This window comes from Armigeres subalbatus, chromosome 3 (genome assembly GCF_024139115.2).
Source record: "Armigeres subalbatus isolate Guangzhou_Male chromosome 3, GZ_Asu_2, whole genome shotgun sequence".
NCBI lineage: Eukaryota > Metazoa > Arthropoda > Insecta > Diptera > Culicidae > Armigeres > Armigeres subalbatus.
In genome coordinates, this window is record NC_085141.1 from 49,429,565 (window position 1) to 49,454,981 (window position 25,417).

Consider the following 25,417-nt stretch of genomic DNA (forward strand, 5'->3'; position numbering starts at 1 on the left):
TTTTTTTGTTCACAGAAATTAAGTCTCTCTAAAATTCAGCGTATTCAAAACTCGATATTATTATTATGTGAATTATCAACTCTTAACGCGCCATCTGAAACGGCCACATCAAAGTTTGAAGAACGCTGCCCTGCCGAATTAATCCACCCCACGAGGGTGTCGTTTCGGCCTTTAATTACGCTGGGACCCGCAACGAAACTTTGCTCGGCATATCTCATCAGTGCCTAATCATGTCAGCTGAGCACATTTTTAGAGGCGCACCAAAATAGCGCCAATGTCAAAGTTCAGGTCTAGCCAGCCGCTGCTGCCACGGTGCCGCAGTCAGGCACAGCCGGTTCCTGATTTATGACAAAACATTGGGGGTTTTCTTTGTGTCAACGTGAAAAAATACGACAATGACACGCTATCGCGTGAGGAAAAAGTTTGTCCTCTTTGTGAATATTTTTTTTTAAGGAATCGATTTGCTGGAGGGATTAGGACGTCGGATGTAGAGAAAAGACTTGCTCGATGAGCGATGTTAATAAAATTGCGTCTTTTGTTTCCGGATAATGTTTTGGGCAAAACGTGATATGGAGGGATGCCACTTGTGGTCAATTTGTTATTTTTTGCTTCTACGAATGAGTACTACGTGGTTTGCTTTCTTATAGTACCCGAGCTAATTTATTTACAGTCAGAGGTTGGTAAGAAAAGGAGAGGAAAAAAAATCTTGCCGTCATTGCCTCATATTTATTATGATTAAGATTCTCACACATGCTGTTTTTTTAACCAAACAGAATATATCAACATCTTGGAATTATTTCAGCAAAAATAATCTACTGAAAATTTCAGCATTTTTAACTGTCATTATCGTTGAAAACGGTTTAGCTGAATTATCATTTATTAAAAATGTAATTCAGTAAAATATAGCAAATTATTGATATCATCTGTTTTTACCACGTGTGATATTGATGGACAAAATGGAAAAAAGTTTTTTTTTTCAGGTTTTAAATTTATTTGTCCGAATAAAATAATGAGGCATGAACCACAATTGTTTGAAGCTGTGGAACAAATAACTTTATACTGCATGTATCTTGATAAAAAAACAATTTTCAATTGTTTGAAACTTAGGGTAAAATTACGTGATGATGTTGAATTAACAACACATAAATGTTCTTCGCTAATTCAAAGTAAGCGATATAAAAGGTTTGGTACAAAATACTTACATTGACTCATCATGGGTTAAAATGATTAACACGATAAAAAACAATAACTGAAAAACATTTTTACTTGACTAAAATGTCTACTTTTTCTTGATGTAGACAGTAGTTAGTCAGTCGATGGAAAACGTTGAACGATCAGTAATCTAGAAAAGTATGCTGATTTTCAGTTAAGACAAATCAGATTACATATTAATTTTCAGTAAGTTTTTTTTATTACTCTTCAGTAAAGCAATTTGCAGAAAAACTTTTTATGATTTTGGTGTCTACGTATGTAAAAATGGTAACTTGATTCAGAGAAACCTCGTGGTCAGTGACGCCTGGAGTGGGTGGGACAAGTACGACATGTCCTACGCATGATATGTTCTTAGTGGGACAGTCAAAGCATTGTCCTACCCATGATTATGGTAAGAACATATGAAGTCATTGGCTGGCAAGAATGTGTGTGCCAGCAAAAGGCGATTTTAAAGTTAATCAGAGTCTAAACAATAACAGAGTAGACCTGTGCGTTCCTCCAGGATTTCGACCGGAAGTTCCCCAGGAATTCCATTGGAAGGTGCTCCAGGAATTTCTCTGGAAGTTCCTCCATGAATTCCTCCAAAAGTACGTCCAGGAATTCCTGCGAAAGTTTGTTCAAGAATTCCTCCAGGAATTCCTCCTGAAGTTTCTCAATGAATTCCTCCGGAAGTTCCTCCAGGAATGTTTCCAGAAGTTCCTTCAGGTATCCTTCCGGATGTTCTTCCAGGAATTCTTCCGAAAGTTCTCCCAGAAATTCCTCCAGAAATTCCTCCAAGAATTCCTCCGAAAGTTCCTCCAGAAATACCTCCGGAAAAACCTTCATGATTTGCTTTAGACGGCGCTCTAGGAATTCCTACGGAAGCCCTTCTAGAGATTCTTGCAAAGGTTTCACCATATAAGTATCTTCCGGAAATTCCACCAGGAATTACTCCGGAAGTTTCTCCAGGTATTCTCGGGAAGTTCGTCCAGGAATTCCTCCGGAAGTTCCTCCAGGTATTCCTTCTGAAGTTTCTCCAGGAATTCTTCCGGAAGTTCGTTCAGAAAATCTTCCCGAAGAACCTTCAGGTTTTCTTCCGGAAGTTTTTCCAGGAATTCCTCCGGAGGTTCCTCCAAGAGTTCCTTCGAAAGTTCTTCCAGAAATACCTCCGGAAGCTCCTCCATGATTTGCTAATAGACGGTGCTCCAGAAATTTCTCCGGAAGTTCTTCTGGAACGTCTCACAAAGGTTCCACCAAAAATTATTTGGATAGTTTTTCCTGGACTTTTTTTTAAGCTTCACCGAGAATTCGTCAGAAAGATCCTCCAAGAAATCTTCCCAGAATTCCTACAAAAGTTCCATCAAAATACCTCCACGAATTCCTCAGGAAGTTTCTTCAAGAATTTCTTCAGAAGTTTCTGTAGGAATTCCTCCGGAAGCTTTTCCAGGAACTTCTCCAAAGTTCATTTAAGAATTTCTCCTGAAATTCCTTCAAAACGTCTTAATAAGTTCCTCCGTGAAGCCTCCGGAAGTTCCTCCAGGAATTCCTCCTGAAGTTTCTCCAAGAATTCCTCCGGAAGTTCGTCCAAGAATTCTCTCGGAAGTTCCTTCAGGAATTCTTCCGAGAGTTCTTTCAGAAATTCCTGCGAAAGTTCCTCCAGAAATACCTCCTGAAGTTTTGTCATGATTTGCTTTGGACGGTGCTCCAGGAATTCCTCCGGAAGTTCTTCTAGAAAATCTTCCGGAAGTACCTTCAGGTTTTCTTCCGGAAGTTCTTCTAGGAGTTCCTCCGGAGGTTCCTCCAAGAGTTCCTTCGAAAGTTCCTCCAGAAATACCTCCGAAAGCTCCTCCATGATTTGCTAATAGACGGTGCTTCAGAAATTTCTCCGGAAGTTCTTCTGGAACGTCTTACAAAGGTTCCACCAAAAATTATTTGGATAGCTTTCCTGGACATTTTTTAAGGTCTGAGGGAAGGGTTTTCCGTTAAAAAAGCACGTGGTAGCACTCTCTGAGAGAGGAAATTGCTCAATTCACCCCGCCAGAATGACGCTGTCAGTGTCGCCAAAATTATTTCATCATTATGCAGTTTACAATTGCTTGAGAATTTGCCGTAAACGGAGAACAAAAGGAATTGGCAACAATGGGGAAGAAATTTATCACTCATGCAGTGGTTCGGCGAGAGAACAGCAGCAGTGCCGACCAATCACGCAATGAGGAAATCAAAATAAACAAACTCCAGCTGGTTTTGGAAAATGAAAACATGAGCCAATTCTAGAACAACATTAGAAAATATCGTGAGAGGATTTCTGTACAAGCTTTGAAAAGTATTTGGGTGATAACAGTGGTGCTGGTGTAAATAAGACAAATAAGACAAATAAGACAAATAAGACAAATAAGACAAATAAGACAAATAAGACAAATAAGACAAATAAGACAAATAAGACAAATAAGACAAATAAGACAAATAAGACAAATAAGACAAATAAGACAAATAAGACAAATAAGACAAATTAGACAAATAAGACAAATAAGACAAATAAGACAAATAAGACAAATAAGACGAATAAGACAAATAAGACAAATAAGACAAATAAGACAAATAAGACAAATAAGACAAGTATACAAATAAGACAAATAAGACAAATTAAACAAATGAGGCAAATAAGATAGATAAGACTAAGAAGAAAAATAATAAGTTCTGAAGTTCCTCCTTCGGAAGTTCCTCCAGGGATTCATTCGGAAGTTCCTACAGCAATTCCTTCGGAAGTTCCTCCAGGAATTGTCTTCGAAATTTCCGCCAGGAATTCTTTCAGAAGCTCCTCCAGGAATTCTTTCAGAAGTTCCTCCAGGAATTCCTTTCGAAGTTCCTCCAGGAATTCTTTCAGAAGTTCCTCGAGGAATTCTTTCAGAATTTTCTCCAGGAATTCCTTCGGAAGTTATTCCAGGAACTCCTTCGGAAGTTCCTCCAGGAATTCCTTCGGAAGTTTTTTTTTTTTTTTTTTTTTTTATTGTCTTTATTAATGAGGTTTTCGGCCCTTGATCCTTCGGAAGTTCCTCCAGGAATTCCTTCGGAAGTTCCTCCAGGAATTCCTTCGGAAGTTCCTCCAGGAATTCCTTCGGAAGTTCCTCCAGGAATTCCTTCGGAAGTTCCTCCAGGAATTCCTTCGGAAGTTCCTCCAGGAATTCTTTCGAAAGTTTCTCCAGGAATTCCTTCGAAAGTTTCTCCAGGAATTCCTTCGGAAGTTCCTCCAGGAATTCCTTCGGAAGTTCCTCCAGGAATTCCTTCGGAAGTTCCTCCAGGAATTCCTTCGGAAGTTCCTCCAGGAGTTCCTTCGGAAGTTCCTCCAGGAATTCCTCCGGAAGTTCCACCAGGAATTCCTTCGGAAGTTCCTCCAGGAATTCCTTCGGAAGTTCCTCCAGGAATTCCTTCGGAAGTTCCTCCAGGAATTCCTTCGGAAGTTCCTCCAGGAATTCCTTCGGAAGTTCCTCCAGGAATTCCTTCGGAAGTTCCTCCAGGAATTCCTTCGAAAGTTCCTCCTGGAATTTCTTCGAAAGTTCCTCCAGGAATTTCTTCGGGAGTTTCTCCAGGGATTCTTTCGGAAGTTCCTCCAGGAATTCTTCAGGATGTTCCTCCAGGGATTCCTTCGGAAGTTCCTCTAGGAATTCCTTCGAAAGTTTCTCCTGGAATTTCTGCGGAAGTTCCTACAGGAATTCCTTCTGAAGTTCCTCCAGGAATTTCTTCGGAAGTTCCTTCATGAATTCCTCTAGAAAATCCTCCTGGAATTCCTTCGGAAGATCCTCCAGGAGTCCCTACGGGAAGTTACTGCAGAATTTCCTTCGGAAGTTTATCCAGAAATTCCTTTGGAAGTTTCTCCAGGAATTCCTTCAAAAGTTCCTCCAGGAATTCTTTCGGAAGTTCCTCCAGGAATTCTTTAGGATGTTCCTCCAGGGATTCCTTCGGATGGTCCTCCAGGAATTCTTTCAAATGTTCCTCCTGGAATTTCTTCGGAAGTTCCTCCAGGAATTCCTTCTGAAGTTCCTCCAGGAATTTCTTCGGAAGTTCCTTCAGGAATTCCTTCAGATGTTCCTCCAGGAATTCCTTCGGAAGATCCTCCAGGAGTTCCTACGGGAAGTTACTGCAGAAATTCCTTAAGAAGTTTATCCAGAAATTCTTTTGGAAGTTTCTCCAAGAATTCCCTTAGAAGTTCCTCCTGGAATTCCTTCGGAAGTTCCTCCTGGAATTCTTTCGGAAGTTCCTCCAGGAATTCTTTCGGAAGTTCCTCCAGGAATTCCTTCGGAAGATCCTCCAGGAATTCCTTCATTCCTTATTCCTGGAGGAACTTCCGAAGAAATTCCTGAAGGAACTTCCGAAGGAATTCTCAGAGAAAATTCCGAAGGAATTTCTGGAGAAACTTCCGAAGTAATTCCTGGATAAACTTCCGAAGGAATTCCTGGAGAAACTTCCAAAGGAATTTCTGGATAAACTTCCTAAGGAATTTCTGCAGTAACTTCCCGTAGGGACTCCTTGAGGATCTTCCGAAAGAATTTCTGGAGGAACTTCTGAAGGAATTCCTGGAAGAACTTCCGAAAGAATTCCTGGAGGAACTTCCGAAGGAATTCCTGGAGGAACTTCCGAAGGATTTCTCAGAAATTTCCGAAAGAATTCCTTGAGAAACTTCCGAAGGAATTCCTGGAGAAACTTCCGAAGGAATTCCTGGAGAAACCTCCGAAGCAATTCCTGGAGAAACTTCCAAAGGAATTTGTGGATAAACTTCCGAAGGAATTTCTGCAGTAACTTCCGGAAGAATTTCTGGAGGAACTTCCGAAGGAATTCCTGGAGAAAATTCTGAAGGAATTCCTGGAGGAACTTCCGAAGGAATTCCTGGAGGAACTTCCGGAGGAATTCCTGGAGGAACTTCCGAAGGATTTCTTGGAGAAACTTCCAATGGAATTCCTGGATAAACTTCCAAAGGAATTTCTGGAGAATCTTCCGAAGGAATTCCTGGAGAAACTTCTGAAGGAATTCCTGGAGAAACCTCCGGAGGAATTCCTGGAGAAATTTCAAAAGGAATTTCTGGAGGATCTTCCGAAAGAATTTCTGGGGGAACTTCTGAAGGAATTCCTGGAAGAACTTCCGAAGGAATGTTTGCAGTAACTTCCGAAAGAATTTCTGGAGGATCTTCCGAAGAAATTCCTGGAAGAACTTCTGAAGGAATTCCTGGAGAAACTTCCGAAGGAATTCCTGAAAGAACTTCCGATTTTCTGGAGGAACTTCCGAAGGAATTCCAGGAGGAATTACTGGACGAACTTCCGGAGGAATTCCAGGAGGAACTTCCGGAGGAATTCCAGGAGGAACTTCCGGAGGAATTCCTGGAGTAACTTCAGTTGGAATTCCTGGAGGAACTTCCGAAGGAACTCCTGGAGGAACTTCCGGAGGAATTTTTGTAGAAACTTCCGGAGGAATTCCAGGAGGAATTACTGGAGGATCTTCCGGAGGAATTACTGGAGGAACTTCCGGAGTAATTCCTGAAGGAACTTCAGGAGGAATACCTGGAGGAATTTCTGAAGGATTTCCTGGAGGAATGTCTGGAGGAACTTCCGGAGGAATTCCCGGAGGAACTTCCGGATGAATGCCCGGAGGAACTTCCGGAGGAACTTCTGGAGGACTTTCTGGAAAAAAACCTGGAGGGACTTCCGTAGGAATTTGGTCTTGTTTACCTTATTTGTCCTATTTGTCTTATTTGCTTTATTTGTCTTATTTGTTTTATTTCTTTTATTTTGCTTATTTGTTCTATTTGTCTTATTTGTTTTATTTATTTTCGATTGTTTATCTCATCAAGTTTCTATATTTGATTTCAATTTATATATTTGGTATCCTCGTGTTCGCAAATAGGAATACGCTTTTTTCTAGTGTCACGCTAGATACAAAGTTGACGGACTTTCTACCGCTCTCATCGCTCCTTTCGTGCCGTGCGCCACAAGAAAATATGCTGTTGGCTGCTCTCCCGAAATGGTAACTTTTGTATGGAATTTAAAAAACTTGGTTGAAGTAAAAAGAGCTTCCTGCAAAATTTATTGCGGTGACATATACTTTTTATTACATCAAAATGATCGTTGGAAAAATTCAAAACTTTTGTCAGTTGGGTTTTGCGAAAATCGGTTCCTTTGTGCCTCAAATCATCGGAGAGAGGTACTGAGAAGCGAAAATTTCAGTTCTACAATAGTTCAGTATTTAGAGCTTAATTCAAATTTGGGAAATTGTAGGTCCATGAAATTTTGTAGGAACATTCCTTGATAAATTTCAAAGAGATTGTCAGTTGGGATAAGCGAAATTCGTTCCCAATTCCGAGTTATACACATTTTAGTACGAAAATAGCGCTCTACCGCGAGAGAGCTTCCCTCAGACCTTAAGCTTCACCGAGAATTCGTCAGAAAGGTCCTCCAAGAAATCTTCCCAGAATTCCTACAAAAGTTCCATCAAAATACCTCCACGAATTCCTTAGGAAGTTTCTTCAAGAATTTCTTCAGAAGTTTCTGTAGGAATTCCTCCGGAAGCTTTTCCAGGAACTTCTCCAAAGTTCCTTTAAGAATTCCTCCTGAAATTTCTTCAAAAACGCCTTAATAAGTTCCTCCTTGAATCCTCCGGAAGTTCCTCCAGGAATTCCTCCTGAAGTTTCTCCAGAAATTCCTCCGGAAGTACATCCAGGAATTCTCTCGGAAGTTCCTTCAAGAATTCTTCCGGAAGTACTTCCAGAAATTCCTCCGGAAGTTCCTCCAAGAATTCCTGCGTAAGTTCCTCCAAAAATACCTCCGAAAGTTTTTTCATGATTTGCTTTGGATGGTGCTCCAGGAATTCCTTCTGAAGTTCTTCTAGAAAGTCTTGCAAAGGTTCCACACGAAATTATTTGGATAGTTTCTCCTGGATTTTTTTTTCAGGAGTCTTCACTTCATCGGAAAGTTCCTCCAAGAAATCTTCGCAGAATTTCTACAAAAGTTCCATCAAGAATTTCTTTAGAAGTTTCTTTAAGAATTCCTCCGGAAGTATCTCGAGGAACTTCTCCAAAAGTTCCTTTGAGAAAACCTCCTCAAATTCCTTCAAAATGCCTCAAGAAGTTCCTCCATGATTACCTTTAGAAGTTGCTCTAGGAATTCCTAATGAAAATCTCTCAGAAATTTTTCCGTAATTCTCCAGGAATCCTTCGGAAAGCTCTCCATTTCTCGGGAAGTTTCTCCCGAAATTCCTACAAAAGTTCCATCAAAATTCCTCAGAAAGTTTCTGCTTTTTGAAGTTTCTCAAGGAGTTCGTCCTGAGGTCTCTCAGGTAATTTCTCTAGAGACTCCTGCAGGAATTCTTTCATATGTTCCTGAAGCAATTCCTGCAAATTAGACCTGTGCGCCGAAGTATTTGTGAACGACAGTGGCGTAAGGCCATTTTTATACCGGTGCATGGCGGTAAGCAATGTTCGGCGGCGGCAATCGGCGTGAAGTATTTTGAGCTGAGAAAAAAATCACGCAGCAAGGCATTTGATGCTTTTTATGAATTTTAGATTTTTTTGTACAATTGCTAGCTACAGTCAGGTGGTGCTACAGCTTCCTCCAAGAATTCCCTTGAAAATTTATTTGAGTAATTCTTCGGAAATTCGTTCCGCAATTTCTTCAAAAGTTCCTTCATGAATTTCCTTAGAAATTACTTTTGGTTTGCTTCGGAAATTCATTTACGGAGTCTTTTGGGAATTTCTTAAGATATTTATTCGGAAACTTTTTGGGCATTCCTTGGAAAATACACATGGAAATTCTTTCAAGAATTTCTATAGGAATACTTATGGACACTAGTATAGGAATACATTTGGAAGTCCCTTCGGGAGAAAACCTTCGAATTTTAATTTAAAATTTTTTTTTAGAAATTCCTTCAGGAATTTCTTTAAGGAATTTCTAATTCTCTTCAAAGATTTTTTTTCTGAAATTATTTTTAGTATTCTTTCGAAATTTCCCTCTGGAATTTATTTAGAACTTTCTCCAAGATTTTTTTTCCGAATTTTCTATAGGAATTCCTTCGAACAATTTTCCGTGAATTTCCAGAAAAAAAATTAAAATTACTCTTAGAATTCTTTCGGGAATCTCTTCAGAAGTTCTTTTGGAAAATATTCGGAAATTTTGTTTGTAAATTTATTTATTTTTATAAACCGTTGTTTAAATTTTTTTTTATTGAAAATGAGTTTAACACACACTTAAATTTTTTCACCGATCTCGGCTGTGCAAATCTCGGTTTAAGCTCGTTTGCTGAAATATTGGCTAAATCAACGTACGATTACGCCAGCTCCCTTGAGTGCCGCAGTAAACAAATTACTTGTTCAGCTGATATATCAGCAGAAATTCTCAAACCGAGCGCTCGGCTGTGCGGATCTCGGCAAAAGAAGAAAAAAAAGCCGAGCTGAACTGAGTGTGCACTCAATCTCCTAATAATCAAATTTCCTTTAAAAATACCTCCAAAAAAGAATTTGCTCCGGATTTTTTCCTGCAAGAATTTTGTATGGTTTACTGAAGGAATTTCCTAAGGATTTCCTGGAAGAAGTTCCAAAGGAATTTCTGAAAAAAAATAAATAAAAGGCCTTTCCGGAGGTTTTTTCTAAAGGAATCCCTGGATAAATGTACAAATTAGTTCCTGGTGGCTTTTCTAAAGAGATTTCCGACGAAATTTCTGGAGGAACTTCCGACTCAATTCTTGAAAGAATAACTGAAAGACAACACGAAAAGATTTTCGAACAAAATTTTTAAATGAATTTCTGAAGGAATTTTTAGTGGGTTTCCCAAACAAATAGTTATTGGAATTTAAATAGAAATTTCTATGTTTCATCAAGAATTTCTTCGAAAATCAGGATAGTAGTGAAACCAATTCTGTTTCGACTCTAGAATCAAGACTTCATGCCAAGAAAACTCCCGAAATATCAAGATTGCGAATATTCGTACATTCTCAAGAATTCCTTTGGAATTTACTGCAGGAGCTCCTTCGAAAATGTCTACAGATTTTTTTTTCGTAAATACCTTAAATAATTCCCTAGGAGCTATATTCTGGAATTAATTCGATAAGTCATCAAGAAACTCATTCTAATATATCTTCAAAAATTTCGTTAGGAATTCGATCGGGAATTTCTCCAGGAAAACCATCGAAAAACCTCCACAAATGAAACCAGGTTTTTCTTCGAAATTTCCCTCTGCTCCGGAACATCCTAGGACCTTAAGAAATTTTTGAAGGATTTTTTCTGAAAACTCCTTCAAAAATGCTTTTAAGATTAATTCTGACAATTCCATCAGGAATTCCTTAAAAAATTATTTTTGGAATACTTTTAAACTTTGCTACCCATGTAGATGGGTTGGGTACACTTCCCCACAACTGTAATGTATTTGACGCGCCAATTAAGATATGTAATATTCAAACCTCAAAGAAGCCATCCCTCGGAAAGCTCAAAAAGGATTGCGAATTTTGTTATTAGTAGTACCGTAGAAAGAAGATTCTCTCTATCCCACGGGCTTCGCGTAAGTGTCTCTGCTCTACTTCGGAAACTCATCTAGTAATTCCTTCGGAATATGCTCCACCATTTCCTTCACGGTGTGCCTATGGGGAAACCTTATTTGTAAAAAATCAGTATCTCTGAAACACCCACCGCCTGAAAGTAGATGCTCTCCTCTTTTATATAAACTAAAATGTAAACTAAACTAAAATGTTCTATCGAGTAATTTAGAACAATTTTTATTTTTATTTTTCACTATTTTTGGTGCAAATACCATAGAAATCTCAAATGATAGCCAATTTAACCCCCCAAAAATGTGACCCCCGATAGAACATTTCAAAAATGCACCTACGTGAATACTTTCGTGTAGTGAGAGTTTTAGAGATACTGATTTTTTGAAAATAAGCCTCGTCGGACAAACACACCGTGCCTTTCAAAATTCTAGGACGAATTTTCGAACATCTCCGTGTGAATTCCTTGAGCAATTACCAAAGGAACTTCTGAAGGAATTGCCGATATTCTTAAATTTCTTAAAGGATTGGACATTTCTGGAAAGGACATTCCTCCAAGAATTCCAGGGATTCCTTCCGAATCCTTCAGAAACTGCTGTGGGGATAAATCCAGAAAATGCTCTAGACTAAGAATTTTCTTCAGGTATTCCTTCAGAACTTCCTCCAGGACTTCCTTCGGACATTATTTCAGGAAAACCAAGAAATTTCTTTGGGAATTGTTTATAAAAAAAAGTGAAACAATTCTGGCAATTTAAGTACAAGGTACAATTTGATGGGTCGTGTCCCATCGTGCTCCAGCTCCAGAAGCCAAGTTACCATTTTTGCATTCGCATATCACTAGGCTATCACAAGGATACTCCATGTCTAGGGAAGTTTAAAGAAATCCTACCAGACTGGGAATCCAAATCCAACATTCATAGTGATTACAAAGATGATGGACCACTCAATGCGACCAGAATGCGGTTATTCCACATGAAGTTACATAAAGCCAGTTCACGTTATATTTCGGATACTCAGATAATGTCTAATTGATTGGTCGTCATTTTATCAATTTGGACGACAACAAAAATATGCTGAAAGAAGCACGCGAAGCGAAAATTTTGTTTTCATGTAAATGGTTCGTATCAGTGGTTTGTAAATTTTTTGAAAAATCAGATTCTAAGATCAGAAGTTCATCGCTTCGCTCGTTGATTTGTAGGTCTGTAGCCAAAAAGTTCTTGGATGACTTAACATTTAAATCGCCAATGCGGGTAAAAGTGACAGTGATAACTGTGTGGGGCGAGACAGCCCTGTTATATACCACTCTATATTATTTACGGCTTTGTGTTGATGATGAGCAAGCAGCCAGTCCGAGTCTAACAGTGACCCGAGTAAGACGATCTCTCCGCCGAAACCCAGATTAATCAACCTAGCGGTGATGATGCCTTTCTCGCTCATTATAAAATGTGTCAAGAAAAAATCTTTAGAGAGGTCGCAGAGAACAAATATAAAGCAATTAATTATTTTTGACTGTCATACATACTTCCAAAAATGTGGTAAAATTGGATCGTGGAGAAATCATATCAAACTGTAATAAAATCAGGGGCAGATAAATTCAAGCATGCTGAAAATTAAGCCATCACTGTATCTTGTATATATTCATTCATAGAATGATGCTATGGCAGTTTCAAATCGGAGAATTGAAAATAATTTTATTTGAAGTTAAATTATAAACAAATAATCAGAAGCCTGAAGGCAGAAAGAATAAATAAAAAAAAGTGAAATATTTAAATTAAATTACGCCGGAAACTAACTGGGCGGCTTGATACTTTGATTGACTCTGATTAAAGCAACGAGTGGAAAAAATGGGCTAGACTTTTTCACTCGTTGTTGTCTAAAAAAAGTATTTTGACCATAACTTCTAACCCCAGCCAATTTTCAAAAGAAAGCAATGGGACAGGATTTTGCGTGGAATACAACTTGTTGCGAGAAAATCGGCTAAGGGTAAGTGCCTGAAAAGTGGGCTAGACTTTTCCACTCGTTGTTGTCAAAAAAAATATGTTGGCTATAACTTCTGAGCCCATAGTCCGATCCTGCCAATTTTCAATAGGAAACAATGGGACAGGATTTTGCGCCGAATGCAACTTGTTGCGGCTAAGGGTAAGTGCCTGAAAAATGGGCTAGGCTTTTTGCGAACTTTTGCGCACATACACACACATACACACACAGACATCACCTCGATTAATCGAGCTGAGTTGATCGGTATATAACACTATGGGTCTTTGAGCCTCCTATAAAAAGTTTGTTTTTGGAGCGAACATATAGCCTTTACATATACTTTGTATACGAGAAAGGCAAAACAAGCGGTATTGGAGTACATTATAATACATTATGAGAAAAAAATATTTTGGCCATTACTTTGAGCCCATTGTCCAATACAGATCTATTTTCAATGATACAAAAATGGGCACAGAATTCCCCGTTGAAAACAACTTGGTGTCGGAAAACAGGTTAAAGATAAGTTCCCGAAAGATGAGTGAGGTATGTGGTATGTGGTATGTGATGTATGTGACACAAAGGGTCTCTGGGGTTTTGTCATAAAATAGTCTTTGGAATGAACATAGAGTATTTTCGACACACCTTAGAGTGCTAGAAAGGCAAAAATCAAGTTCAAACCGGTGTTATTCGAGATACAAGAAAAACACCTCTCTGATTTTTTGATATGATGTACTTTGCCATTTTACAAAAATATTAATTTTCTAAGTGAAATGTGAATAACTTTTAATCTGCGAAAGATATCGACAAGCTACTATCACGAAAAGTTGCGCCCTAAAGAGCTCTAAAAGTAAACCCAAAGAGCTCTTAAAGAAAACGACTTAACTGAGAAATTTGAAATAAAAAAGTTAGAACGGAAAAAAATGAGATGAGAAAAATGCTCTAGTTCCGTCAGGAGCTACAGACGACATTTTTATTGGCAAAGTGATTGGAATAAACAGGGCTATAACTTTTGCAAAACAATATTTACCTTTATCATAGTAGTTAATTTTTCTATTTTCCTTTCTCTAATTTCTAACTCTGCTATTTAAGGCTCAAAATAGCTATTTCCACTTAATTTGGCTTTGTGGACCATTGTGCATTGTCATGTAATTCGAAGGGTTGCTAAGATGCGCCAGAAACGACACATTACCACAAACGAACCGCTCTGTAATACACAAAGTGATCTCCTCACCTTTCTTACATCATATTGGAGCTGAGGAATGCATCCGCCATATTAACAAAGACCCGGTACCTTTTCACCACGGATATTTTTTGCACGGATTTTTTACATGAATTCTCGAAATAACACGGATTTTTTTCACTCAGCACACAGCCCACGTTTAAAAAAAGAATCGGCAGTGGAATAATTTCTCCAGGCTAAATTATGTTGTTGCCATCAGAGAAATAAAATAAATAAAATTCGAGAATAAGACACTCTAGTATTCGTATTGGCCCTAAATCGTATGCCTTTTCAACATACAGTCAAACCTCCATGAGTCGATGTTCTATTACTCGATATCGACTCATGGAAGTAAATTAAGCCATACTAAAAAAAAAATCTTCTGGGTTACTAGAACCGGAACAGTAACCCTATTACTCTAAACAGGTTATAAACTATCCCCAAGCTTTCTTACGATTTACACATATTTTCCAACCCAAAACGACAATCTGTAAGAAATCCAAAATAACCCCACTAATAAAACGATCAGATCAAGTGTCGCCTTTCCACTTGTATCCCTCACCCAGCAGTGCAGTGTTTGTGGTCAACTGCTTCCATAAATCCTCCTAAATAGCAGAAATTACGGATCCGACAACTTCTTCGCAACTAAATGTCGCAATCCGTTTTCCGGCTGAAGCCAGGCTGGGATCCCCGGTCGGACGGTCCCAAAACTTTTTCACGCTACTGCAGAGCTATTCATAAACTCGATTTCACCCTCCGGCCATCGCCATCGTCCGTTCGTCGTTGTTCTATTTCAGCTTAGCACGGCGGGCGGTAGGTCGGCACCCTCTAGAACGCTACCAACTAGCAAATGATGACTAACTACTGCTTTTGGGTTTCGTTTTGGCGATGACCGTCGTTGATTCGTTGATGTAGTACAAGTCCTCTTTCCCTGAGCTGTATTCCGGTACGGGTTTATACCATGGGTGAATGCCATTAAGCTTTGAGGCTAAAAATATGTTTACGGTCCAACGTGGCAATATTGCTGTGAATCAAAGCAGAGTAATGAAAGCTCATAATTTGTCTAGGACTGTGACTCGAGAAGCAATAAAAGTAACATGGTTTTGATATAACTCCACGGTGTCTGATTTAACTTTCCAATACATAAAAAAAATGTTTTCACGCGATTAGGTTTTTCTCAATTCTACACACATCTGAAAAAATTACAGAATAATAATTACTAGAGACTAATTATCATGTGATTTTTCTTGCAATTTTTAGGGATTTTTTGGAATATGTTGCATAGATCTTAGTAAAAATAGATATCACGCTTAGTGTTCATTAAGCACTTCCACAGTTATTAACTGCGAGGTTTCTAAGCCAAGTTACCATTAACACAGGCTAACACGATGATACTTTTATGCCCAGGAAAGTCGAGACAATTTTCAATCCGAAAACTGTTTAGACCGGCACCGGGAATCGAACCCAGCCACCCTCAGCATGGTCTTGCTTTGGAGGGAGGGCCCCATGAAAAATACTGCCGATAAAAAGTTTTTCTTTATTTATTATCAGACTAAGGTCGGAGTGGCCTGAGCAGTGCGTAAAAGTCGCCAGCCATGCAGTCTGCGGAGGGTCCGCCAATCGTCCTCTACTTGATCGATCTACTTTGCTCGATGTGCACCTCGCATTCTTGTTCCCGTTGGATCGTTGTCGAGTACCATTTTCACCGGATTCCTGTGGCCCACCTCAATCTTTTTATTTTCGCGGTGTGAACGATGGATGGTTCTCCCAACAGCTGATGCAACTCGTGGTTCATTCGCATCTTCCACGTACCGTCCGCCATCTGCACCCCACCATAGATGGTAAGCAGCACTTTCCTTTCGAAAACTCCCAGTGCGCGTTGGTCCTCCACGAGCATCGTCCAGGTCTCGTGTCCGTAGAGAATTACCGATCGAATAAGCGTTTTGTAGATAGTCAGTACTGCGAGCGGCAAACTTTATTCGATTGGAGCGTTTCTCGGAGGCCAAAGTACGTACGATTTTCTGCCATGATGCGTCTCCGAATTTCTCTGCTGGTGTCGTTATCAGAAGTCACCAGTGAGCTTAGTGTTTATTAAGCACTTCCAGTTATTAACTGCGAGGTTTCTAAGCCAGGTTACCATTTTTGCATTCGTATATCATGAGGCTAGCACAATGATACTTTTATGCCCAGGGAAGTCGAGACGATTTCCAATCCGAAAATTACCTAGACCAGCACCGGGAATCGAACCCAGCCACCCTCAGCATGGTCTTGCTTTGTAGCCGCGCGTCTTACCGCACGGCTGATGAGGGCCCTGTCCCTCGTCGTAGGGGCTAAAACGAACGAAAGCAACGTCCATTTGCTAGAACTCCACTATAGCAGAACGTTTCTTCTTAGCTTACGATTTAGTACGGATGAGTTTGGGAAAAAATTTCTCTTATATTGGTTTTCAAGACTATTACGGAAAGAAGCAAATGCCTGCCTTAACCCTAATTAAGTTTGTTTTTTTCTGCTAATCCTCCACACTATGATATTTTTTAACGTCCTTCATACGTGGCTGTAAAAGCACTGTAGTAAGGATTGTGGCAGAATTTTAAAAAGTTGTTTTACAAATTTACTAGGCACGGTAATTCAAAACGAGAGCGAAAACGCGCCTATCAGATATGCTGTATTGTTACCATAATTTGTCAAGGGTGTATGCCCTAAACATTTTTATATTAAATGGTTAAATACTACATGAACTCTCTCTAAATCGATGTTCTGTAACTAGATATTTTACCTTACTCGATGAAATTCAAAGCCCCTTGAATCTAGCATATTGCGTTCCCTCCGTAAGTCGATACCTCCCTTACTCGATATTCTCTAAGTCGAAGTAATTTTCCAATGCGTTTTTACTTTGCTAACTCGATGTTGTCAGAAACGGTTCACATGCACGATATATACGGTGTATGGCCATTTGGCCGAATGCCATTTAGCCGAATAGTTGAAAAATTGACTTAAATTTTGAGTGGTGATAAGTTAGAGTTGAGAAATTCAAAGTGGAAAGTGCGAAGTGGAAAGTGAGAAATGAAAAGTGTGAAGAGAAACGTGAGAAGAGGAAAGTGAGAATTGGAAAGTAAGAAATGGGAAGTATAAAGTGAAAAGTAAAAATAAGAAGTGGAAGTGGGAATTGAAAATTGAGAAGTGACAAGTGCTAAGTGAGAAGCGCGTAGTGAGCAGTAAGAAATGAGTAGTGAAAAGTGGTAATAAGAAACGATAAATTTGAAGCTCGAAGTAAAAAGTGAGGAAAGAGGAAAGTAAGAATTGAGAAGTAAGAAGTAAAAAGAAGAAGTGAAAAAGGAGTTTTGAAAAGTAGGAAGTGAGAATTGAAAAGTGAGAAGTGAGAAGTGCTAAGTGAGCAGTGAGTAGTAGACATTAGGAGTGAGAGGTGAAAAGTGTGGACTGAGGGGTGAGAGGCGGGAACTGCAAAGTGAGAAATGATAAGTGAGAATTGGACCGAGAAGTGAGAAAATAGAAGTGAGATGTGACTGATAAAAGTCAGTTGTGAGAATTGAAAATTGTGAAATCAATATCCTTATTAAGGTTAAAAGACTATTATTCTTCCATTTACTTCCACTTATCACTTTTTTATGTATCAACAAGCAGATACGTATTTCGTTTCCTACTTGGAAACTTCTTCAGTGTTTGTTATCGACTCGATAACAAACACTGAAGAAGTTTCCAAGTAGGAAACGAAATACGTATCTGCTTGTTGATACATAAAAAAGTTAATAAGGTACACCGGGGCAAGTTAAAATGCGGGGTAAGTTGAAACGGAAGCTGTAATTTAGATCAGAAATGACCGAAGTCCTGATTTATTTTATTCAACAAACTACTCCCCTAAACGCTCCTTCTGACTGCCATTCTCGGAAGATTGCAACTGCTAAAAGCAATCCCTGTCATTGTTTATTTTTCATCCTTTGCAAAATTCCAACCAACTTTTTGACGTGCCAAGGAAAAAGGTGCCAAAATGATGTTTGGAAGTGTTTTTTCATCAAATTTTCACAGTAGGTAATCATTCAATGTTGAATAAACATAATGATTATGAAAAATCGATGAAAGATACGTTTTAATTTTTGTATTTTGGTAGTTTGATATTGCTCCGCATTTTCAACCCATCGGGGCAAATAGAAATGCGTGGTGCGGGGCAAGTTGAAACAACGATTCAAAACGTCACCCTCGCAATTAAAGTTTCCAGAATTCAATATGATCCGTAAGTACATTCGGAAAACAAAAATTAATAGAAAGGTCCAAAACTCTGAAAATTAATTTAATAAATTTCTGCCCTGTCGTGAATGCATCCCTCCTACAATCACCACTGAAGAATAGAATAAAAATGGGCCATGTTTAAGCTGCACGGTCTAGTTTTGAGTTTCTTAATATACTTTGCCTCGCTGTGAAATAAAAAAATAAAAATCGTAGAGCTTGTAAACATTTCGTTAATTCCACCTTTCACTTCCCCAGCCCTCCTTGCTCCAATAGAGAGTCTATGAGAGATACGCTGGTTAATTAATGTGAATTTATGAAGAAGTGAATTTATGAAGAACAAGCTTGCGGTTTGTCTGGATTAGATTTTTCTCAGGTGTTTCAAACGTCATCAACCATCGTTATACTAACACTCCACTAGCTAACGATTACGCGATTTGCATTCCGGTACGTCTCGCACGAGAATTACTATACCTTGTCATGTTAAATTTCTGTGATTCTACTTTTCCTCTGATGAGAGAATTCATTCACTTCTCCTAGCGTATGAAGTAGGACTACTAATCTGTCACCAGATAGAGGATACGTACAGACGCTGCAGAACCTAATGCTGCCGTGTTTTCTTGCTGCTAATATTTTTGATTGTTTGTCTTTGGCTTCTTCAAGAAATGAATGGCATAAAGATAAAACTCCGTAACTCTCAAAAGCATTAAAGCATTAAATCGACTCGATAACAAACACTGAAGAAGTTTCCAAGTAGGAAACGAAATACGTATCTGCTTGTTGATACATAAAAAAGTTAATAAGGTACACCGGGGCAAGTTAAAATGCGGGGTAAGTTGAAACGGAAGCTGTAATTTAGATCAGCAATGACCGAATGCCCTGATTATTTTTTTCAACAAATAACTCCCCTAAACGCACCTTCTGACTGCCATTCTCGGAAGATTGCAGCTACTAAAAGCAATCCCTGCCATTGTTTATTTTTCATCCTTTGCAAAATTCCAACCAACTTTTTGACGTGCCAAGGAAAAAGGTGCCAAAATCATGTTTGGAAGTGTTTTTTCATAAAATTTTCACAGTAGGTAATCATTCAATGTTGAATAAACATAATGATTATGAAAAATCGATGAAAGATACGTTTTAATTTTTGTATTTTGGTAGTTTGATATTACTCCGCATTTTCAACCCATCGGGGCAAATAGAAATGCGTGGTGCGGGGCAAGTTGAAACAACGATTCAAAACGTCACTCTCGCAATTAAAGTTTCCAGAATTCAATATGATCCGTAAGTACATTCGGAAAACCAAAATTAATAGAAAGGTCAAAAACTCTGAAAATTAATTTAATAAATTTCTGCCCTGTCGTGAATGCATCCCTCCTACAATCACCACTGAAGAATAGAATTAAAATGGGCCATGTTTAAGCTGCACGGTCTAGTTTTCAGTTTCTTAATATACTTTGCCTCGCTGTGAAATAAAAAAATAAAAATCATAGGGCTTGTAAACATTTCGTTAATTCCACCTTTCACTTCCCCAGCCCTCCTTGCTCCAATAGAGGGTCTATGAGAGATACGCTGGTTAATTAATGTGAATTTATGAAGAAGCCACAGCCGAATTAATCAGGCGTATAATTCAAAGAAAAGAGTATAGAGTATCAAAATTTGGAATGTGACTTTTATGCGAGTAAATATCAAGATGGTCTCATCATCAAGTGGGATTTGATTTTCAAAGTTCTAGAACAAAGCTTACTATTTTATCAGGGTTTTAGGAGACAACTTCAGGCTAATTTCTGAAAGATAATCAAAATCGTCAAAAATATACATGGGACTCTTATGCAAATCTTGGCAGTATAGTCACCTTTAGAACCTCGTGAATCTTGAGTTACACATATATTTTGTTTTTGATACGGTACAGTTTGCTTAAGTCTGTATACAGCGCAGTGTTTCAACTTACCCCGATATGCGGGGCAAGTTGAAACGGAGCATATAAAAAATTATTTTAGTATGCAAAATATTTATAAAAAAGTTTGGTAAGGTTGCTTATTTTTTATGTATAATGTTTGGGCCGAACAAGCAAACACCGCAAACGGAATGAAAATTTATCAAAGGGTGATTTTTTCACAGCACTTCAAAGTTCAACTTTGAAAAAACCGTTTCAACTTGCCCCGGTGTACCTTAGTGGAAGTAAATGGAAGAATAATAGTCTTTCAACCTTGTAGCATTTCCTCTAAGACGCTCTAAAATAATTAATCATAATTAATCAATATCCTTATTCTTTCCAATTCCCTACTTTATTATTTTTGCTCCCTTTAACCTTCTTCTTTGTTCTTCCTCTACCTATTTGCTTCTTTTCTTCTCTTTTCTTTCTTTTTTTCCCTTCACCTTTTCCTTTCACCTTTTCTTCTTCTTTCTTTCCTCTTCCTTCTACTTTCTACCTTTCTCCCTCTTTTTTTCCTTAGAAAGAAGTCAGTAGTTGGTAATGAGAATTTAAAGGTGAGAAGTGCAAAGTGAGAAGTGAGTAGTGAGCAGTGAGAAGAGAGAAGTGAAAAGTGATAAGTGAAAATGAGAAACGCGAAATGAGAAATTCAAAGCGAGAAGTGAGATGTTCAAAGTGAGGTGAAGAAAGTGCGAAGTAAGAAGTAAGATGTGAGAAGTAAGAAGTAAAGAATTGGAAGAACGAAAATTCGAAGCGAGAAGTAAAAAGTGAGTAAAGGAAAGTGAGAATTGTCACTGTACACAACATAACCAAAGTTCGCCATCGCATTTTGAAGGAAAAGATATTTTCGTGATAAATTAGTGAGCTAATATTTAAAAATCATTTTCGTGCCAAATTTCGGTGCAAAATTTATTGGAATCAGCAGAAAGGGGTGTCGGTTAGTTGCGATTAAAAAGCCAGTGAGTAAAACCTGAAAAGAAAGGAAAAATAGTTAAAGATAAATTTGAACAATTCCATAATACTTACCTGCAGATACGGTGAAACTACGAATCCTTATTCGGACTGACTTACTCAAGTTGGGTTGATCCGACGTATAGTAGAACGTAAGCAGAACCAGGAAATAACTATAGTGGGAATGAGTAACACATTAACTATATTTGAGCAGCAGTTTCACGGAAAAACCCGTTGACCAAAGGAGGGTAGTTGGACCGTACTTCAACATCCAGGGCAAAGGTAGCACTGTGGAAAGGAAACCAGTTTATTTGTAAGTAAACCAGATTAGTGAATCATTGTTGTTTATTTTAAACTTGAAAAATAAATTACAGTTCAGCATTGCTGAAAACAGCTGTTTCGAAAAAAGAACTTGGTTTCCCTATCGGGAACAGTGAGCTAGACTTTTTACGCGCTTTTTTATGAGAAAAATATTCTAGCCGTAACTTCCAAGCCCATAGTCCGATCTGGAAAGATTTTTACAGTCGATTCTTCACATATCGATGTTCCATATCTCGATATCGCTCCCTATATCGATGGTTTTCTTGGTCCCTTCAAATTACATACATTTGGGCATTCAACATCACGATAACCTCCTTATATCAATATCTCTCTATCTCGATGTGTTCTGGTCACATTTTGCTCAGGATTCTCTCTCCCTATGTCGATATATTCATATTTCTAAGCTACTGGACGATTTTTGGACAATAACAAACACATGAACAACAATAAATGACTTTTTTTTTGTTGTCGTTTTTCATAGCAAAGAGCTTTTTTCAATCTAGTAACCATTTCAATTTTCCTTCCATTCCTCGATCATTCATTGAGGGTCCTTTCAATATCGAGATGTAGAGAGGCGACTGTAATAGGAAACAATGAGGCTGAATACTGCGTCGAATGCAACCTGTTTCGGTTGAGGGTAGGTATAAAAAAAAGTGAGCTAAAATCCCTTCATATTCACTCAAATTTAACGATTTGCTATTCTTCCACCACATCCGTAAGATTTTAATTTATTCCATTAAGAAATAACAAACAGCCATGCGTTCACCATCATTTTACATGTGATTGAGTCATTTCAGACCACCATTTGGGTGTTTTGCCCCAGGCCTATTTTTAAAACAATTTTTCAATGCGTTAGAAAATTATGAAAACCTTGTTGTTTTGAATAGGAGATCATTGTGAAATGTTTGTAAATGGTTTGAAAATTTTTCACCTATACGTTGAAATGGTTAGGTATTTAGAATAGAAATAGCTTAAGGGTTGCATTTTGGACCGTTCTTCGAAGTTCAACGAAACAAGTGAGACTGAAAACGTAAATTGTTAGAAGTGAGAAATATGAAGTGTAAAGCGATAAATAATAATAAATTTGAAAACAGTGAAATGTAAATCTCCATCTGGTATGAATCTCTTTTAATGACTTCAGTTCCCAAATTAAAATATGGAATGGAATAATGCTTTTTTTTAAGAATACAGTTGCTCCGGCTCTTTTTTATTGACAACGCTTTCATTTAGATGTGATGAATACAAGTACACTGGATTCTGTTTTTACACGATTAACATTTTCTCAATTTTGCACTCATCCTAAATGTTTAATACATATTTTATCGTGTGATTTTTTAAGGATTTTTGAAGCATGTTGCAAAGACTTTGGTGGCAAATTTAAGTCAAACGATCAAAATTACGAGCGAAAAAAAATCGTGTAAAAACAGAATCCAGTGTATTAAATTGAAAGGGTGTTTTTCGACTGGAAAAGATGTAATACACAGAAGTTGGCTTTCTCAGTCTGGAGAATCAGGGCGATGGTTTTTTTTACTTCCCCGACGTTTCGGCCGATGGTTCTCCAAACTGAGAGAACCAACTTCCGTGTACTATTAAATTGATGTTTGTCGCCGTATTTCTGTAAAGAAGCTCTTGAAAAAAAATCGATGTTAGTATGTATCAAACCAGCTCGATGAATAAAATTCCAGATAAATGTTTGTAGTCATTTTAAAATACAAGATGTTTGCATTTGATCGTTTATTTAATAGGATTTAATGATTTTGAGAGTTACGGAGTTTTATCTTTATGCCATTCATTTCTTGAAGAAGCCAAAGACAAACAATCAAAAATATTAGCAGCAAGAAAACACGGCAGCATTAGGTTCTGCAGCGTCTGTACGTATCCTCTATCTGGTGACAGATTAGTAGTCCTACTTCATACGCTAGGAGAAGTGAATGAATTCTCTCATCAGAGGAAAAGTAGAATCACAGAAATTTAACATGACAAGGTATAGTAATTCTCGTGCGAGACGTACCGGAATGCAAATCGCGTAATCGTTAGCTAGTGGAGTGTTAGTATAACGATGGTTGATGACGTTTGAAACACCTGAGAAAAATCTAATCCAGACAAACCGCAAGCTTGTTCTGGGAAGCCCCTTGTTCTGAACTTGACTAGAGATTCCAGAAAACGACCTAAAAAGAGTGTAATTCCCCAAAAATACAATTGAATTGGGCGATAACATGGAATAGTATAAACCTCCATTCTTATCACAGCTTCGCAAAATTCACTTTTGTTGGACATAACACTGGCGAGACTGTATGCCTGGCCCCAAGACCAGTTCAAAACAACTCAAATCAGGTAAATATGACATTTGACCACCTGATATGCCACTGTGCCTGGCCTACGATATGTACTAAGTGTAGCACAATATAAACTTGCTGGGACTGGGAAGTTGAAGGGCAAAGCATCAACGGTGTTTATGGGTTGAAAGTGGCGAAATACAAAAGAAAACGATCAAAGTTTTCCATTTCTTTGTGGCTCCCTCAGCTGGAGCCCGAGAAGCTGTTCATCTATATCTATGTGTGTAGTTCTAGGTAAAGGTCTTGCTCTCTAGTTGGCGACGAACCAAGTGCCAAATGGTGCCAGGTTGCCACATGCATTGTCTTCGAACGGAGTGTGAATAATTTACAGTTAAACTTGGTCTCGAGGGCAAAGTTCGTCGTCGGTGTCAAAAGGGACGTGAGCTGAATGGGAAGTTTATCTGCGTGGCGTTATATTGGTGGAAAAGTAATGGGGCTGGCGGAACGGCGAGGGATGCAGTGAAATGAGCCAAGTATAGCAATTTGGGAAAGTTTCTCATTGAAAATATGACGTGAATTAGTGTGATTTTCCTAGTGGGAGAAAGAAAACTTTCATCAACAATTGGAGACGAGGGCATGACGAGCCTCGGCACGAAACTTAGGCTTTCTTGTACGCTACCTTTGTTTCCATGTGCCAAGGGCCATAACATTAGTTCAACACAAAAGAGTTGAGTCAGTCTCCCTTTTTGGAAAGCTTGAAATTGTTGATTTCACGGATTTAACAACTTCTGCTTGTTGTTGGTAGAGTACATACTCCACATTTTACTATATAATTTTCGTTTTGACTAGAGAATGCTCCCGATAGATTTTCACTTTGCGGGTATTCTACTTCAAAAAGCAGTGTAGAGTAAGGACTAGAAAGGAGGGTAATTATTTTGAGAAATAATGGGAATGGGCTATAGTCATGGCTCATACAAATTATACAAAGTATTTTTCATTAGAATCCTTAAAAAGCGTAGGTTCTGGATGGACCGTAGGCAACTTAGGACAACTATTCCGGATTCTTATATATAGTGAGAACACCTGGACGGAGAAGACCAAAATGTATATACATGGAATAGTTTGGGAACTCCCATAAAAACAGTTTAAAGGCCCATTACTACGCTAAAATTTTGCAATTAATATGATAATATGTTCCGTTAAACATGATCAAGGAAAACAATAGCCTTCCCAGTTATTTTCTCATAAACGTATGACAAACGATCCATAAATCTATGGAAAATAATTTATGAAAATATATATTCTGATCCATAAAAAAATCAAGTTTTTATCGTGATGATGTTCCATAATTTCAATAATACGATCCATGAATTTGGTTAGATGATCCATAGATTTTAAAAATTTTGTCATTCATCATTTTAAAAAAAAGATTTATGGTTGATTTGTAATACGTTCATGGGAAAATAGCAGGAATGTTATTGTTTTTCTTGATCATGTCTGAAAAAAAATTCCGATGGAACACCGGATGAGATTTCCTTAATTCTTGATTTTTTCTGCACATTTCTTGAAGAATTCCTTCGTAGTCTCCTGCAGGAATTCATTCGGCAAAGTATCAGGAAATTACTTAGAAGATAGATCAAAAAATTCATTTGGAAACGCATCAAGTTATTCCTTCCAAAATTGGTTTAGGAATTCCCTCGAACTGTTTTAAGAAATTCCTTCAGCAATTGCTTTAGGAATTTCTCAAAGAATTTCTTCCAGTAATTTCTTAAGAAATCCCTTAGAAATTTC

General features: G+C 38.2%; 1 protein-coding gene across 4 annotated transcripts in view; it reads left to right on the forward strand.

Moving 5' to 3' along the window:
• LOC134227499 (latrophilin-like protein LAT-2) overlaps nt 1-25,417 on the forward strand; it is a 349,547-nt gene that overhangs the window by 238,650 nt on the left and 85,480 nt on the right. The window lies entirely within an intron of this gene.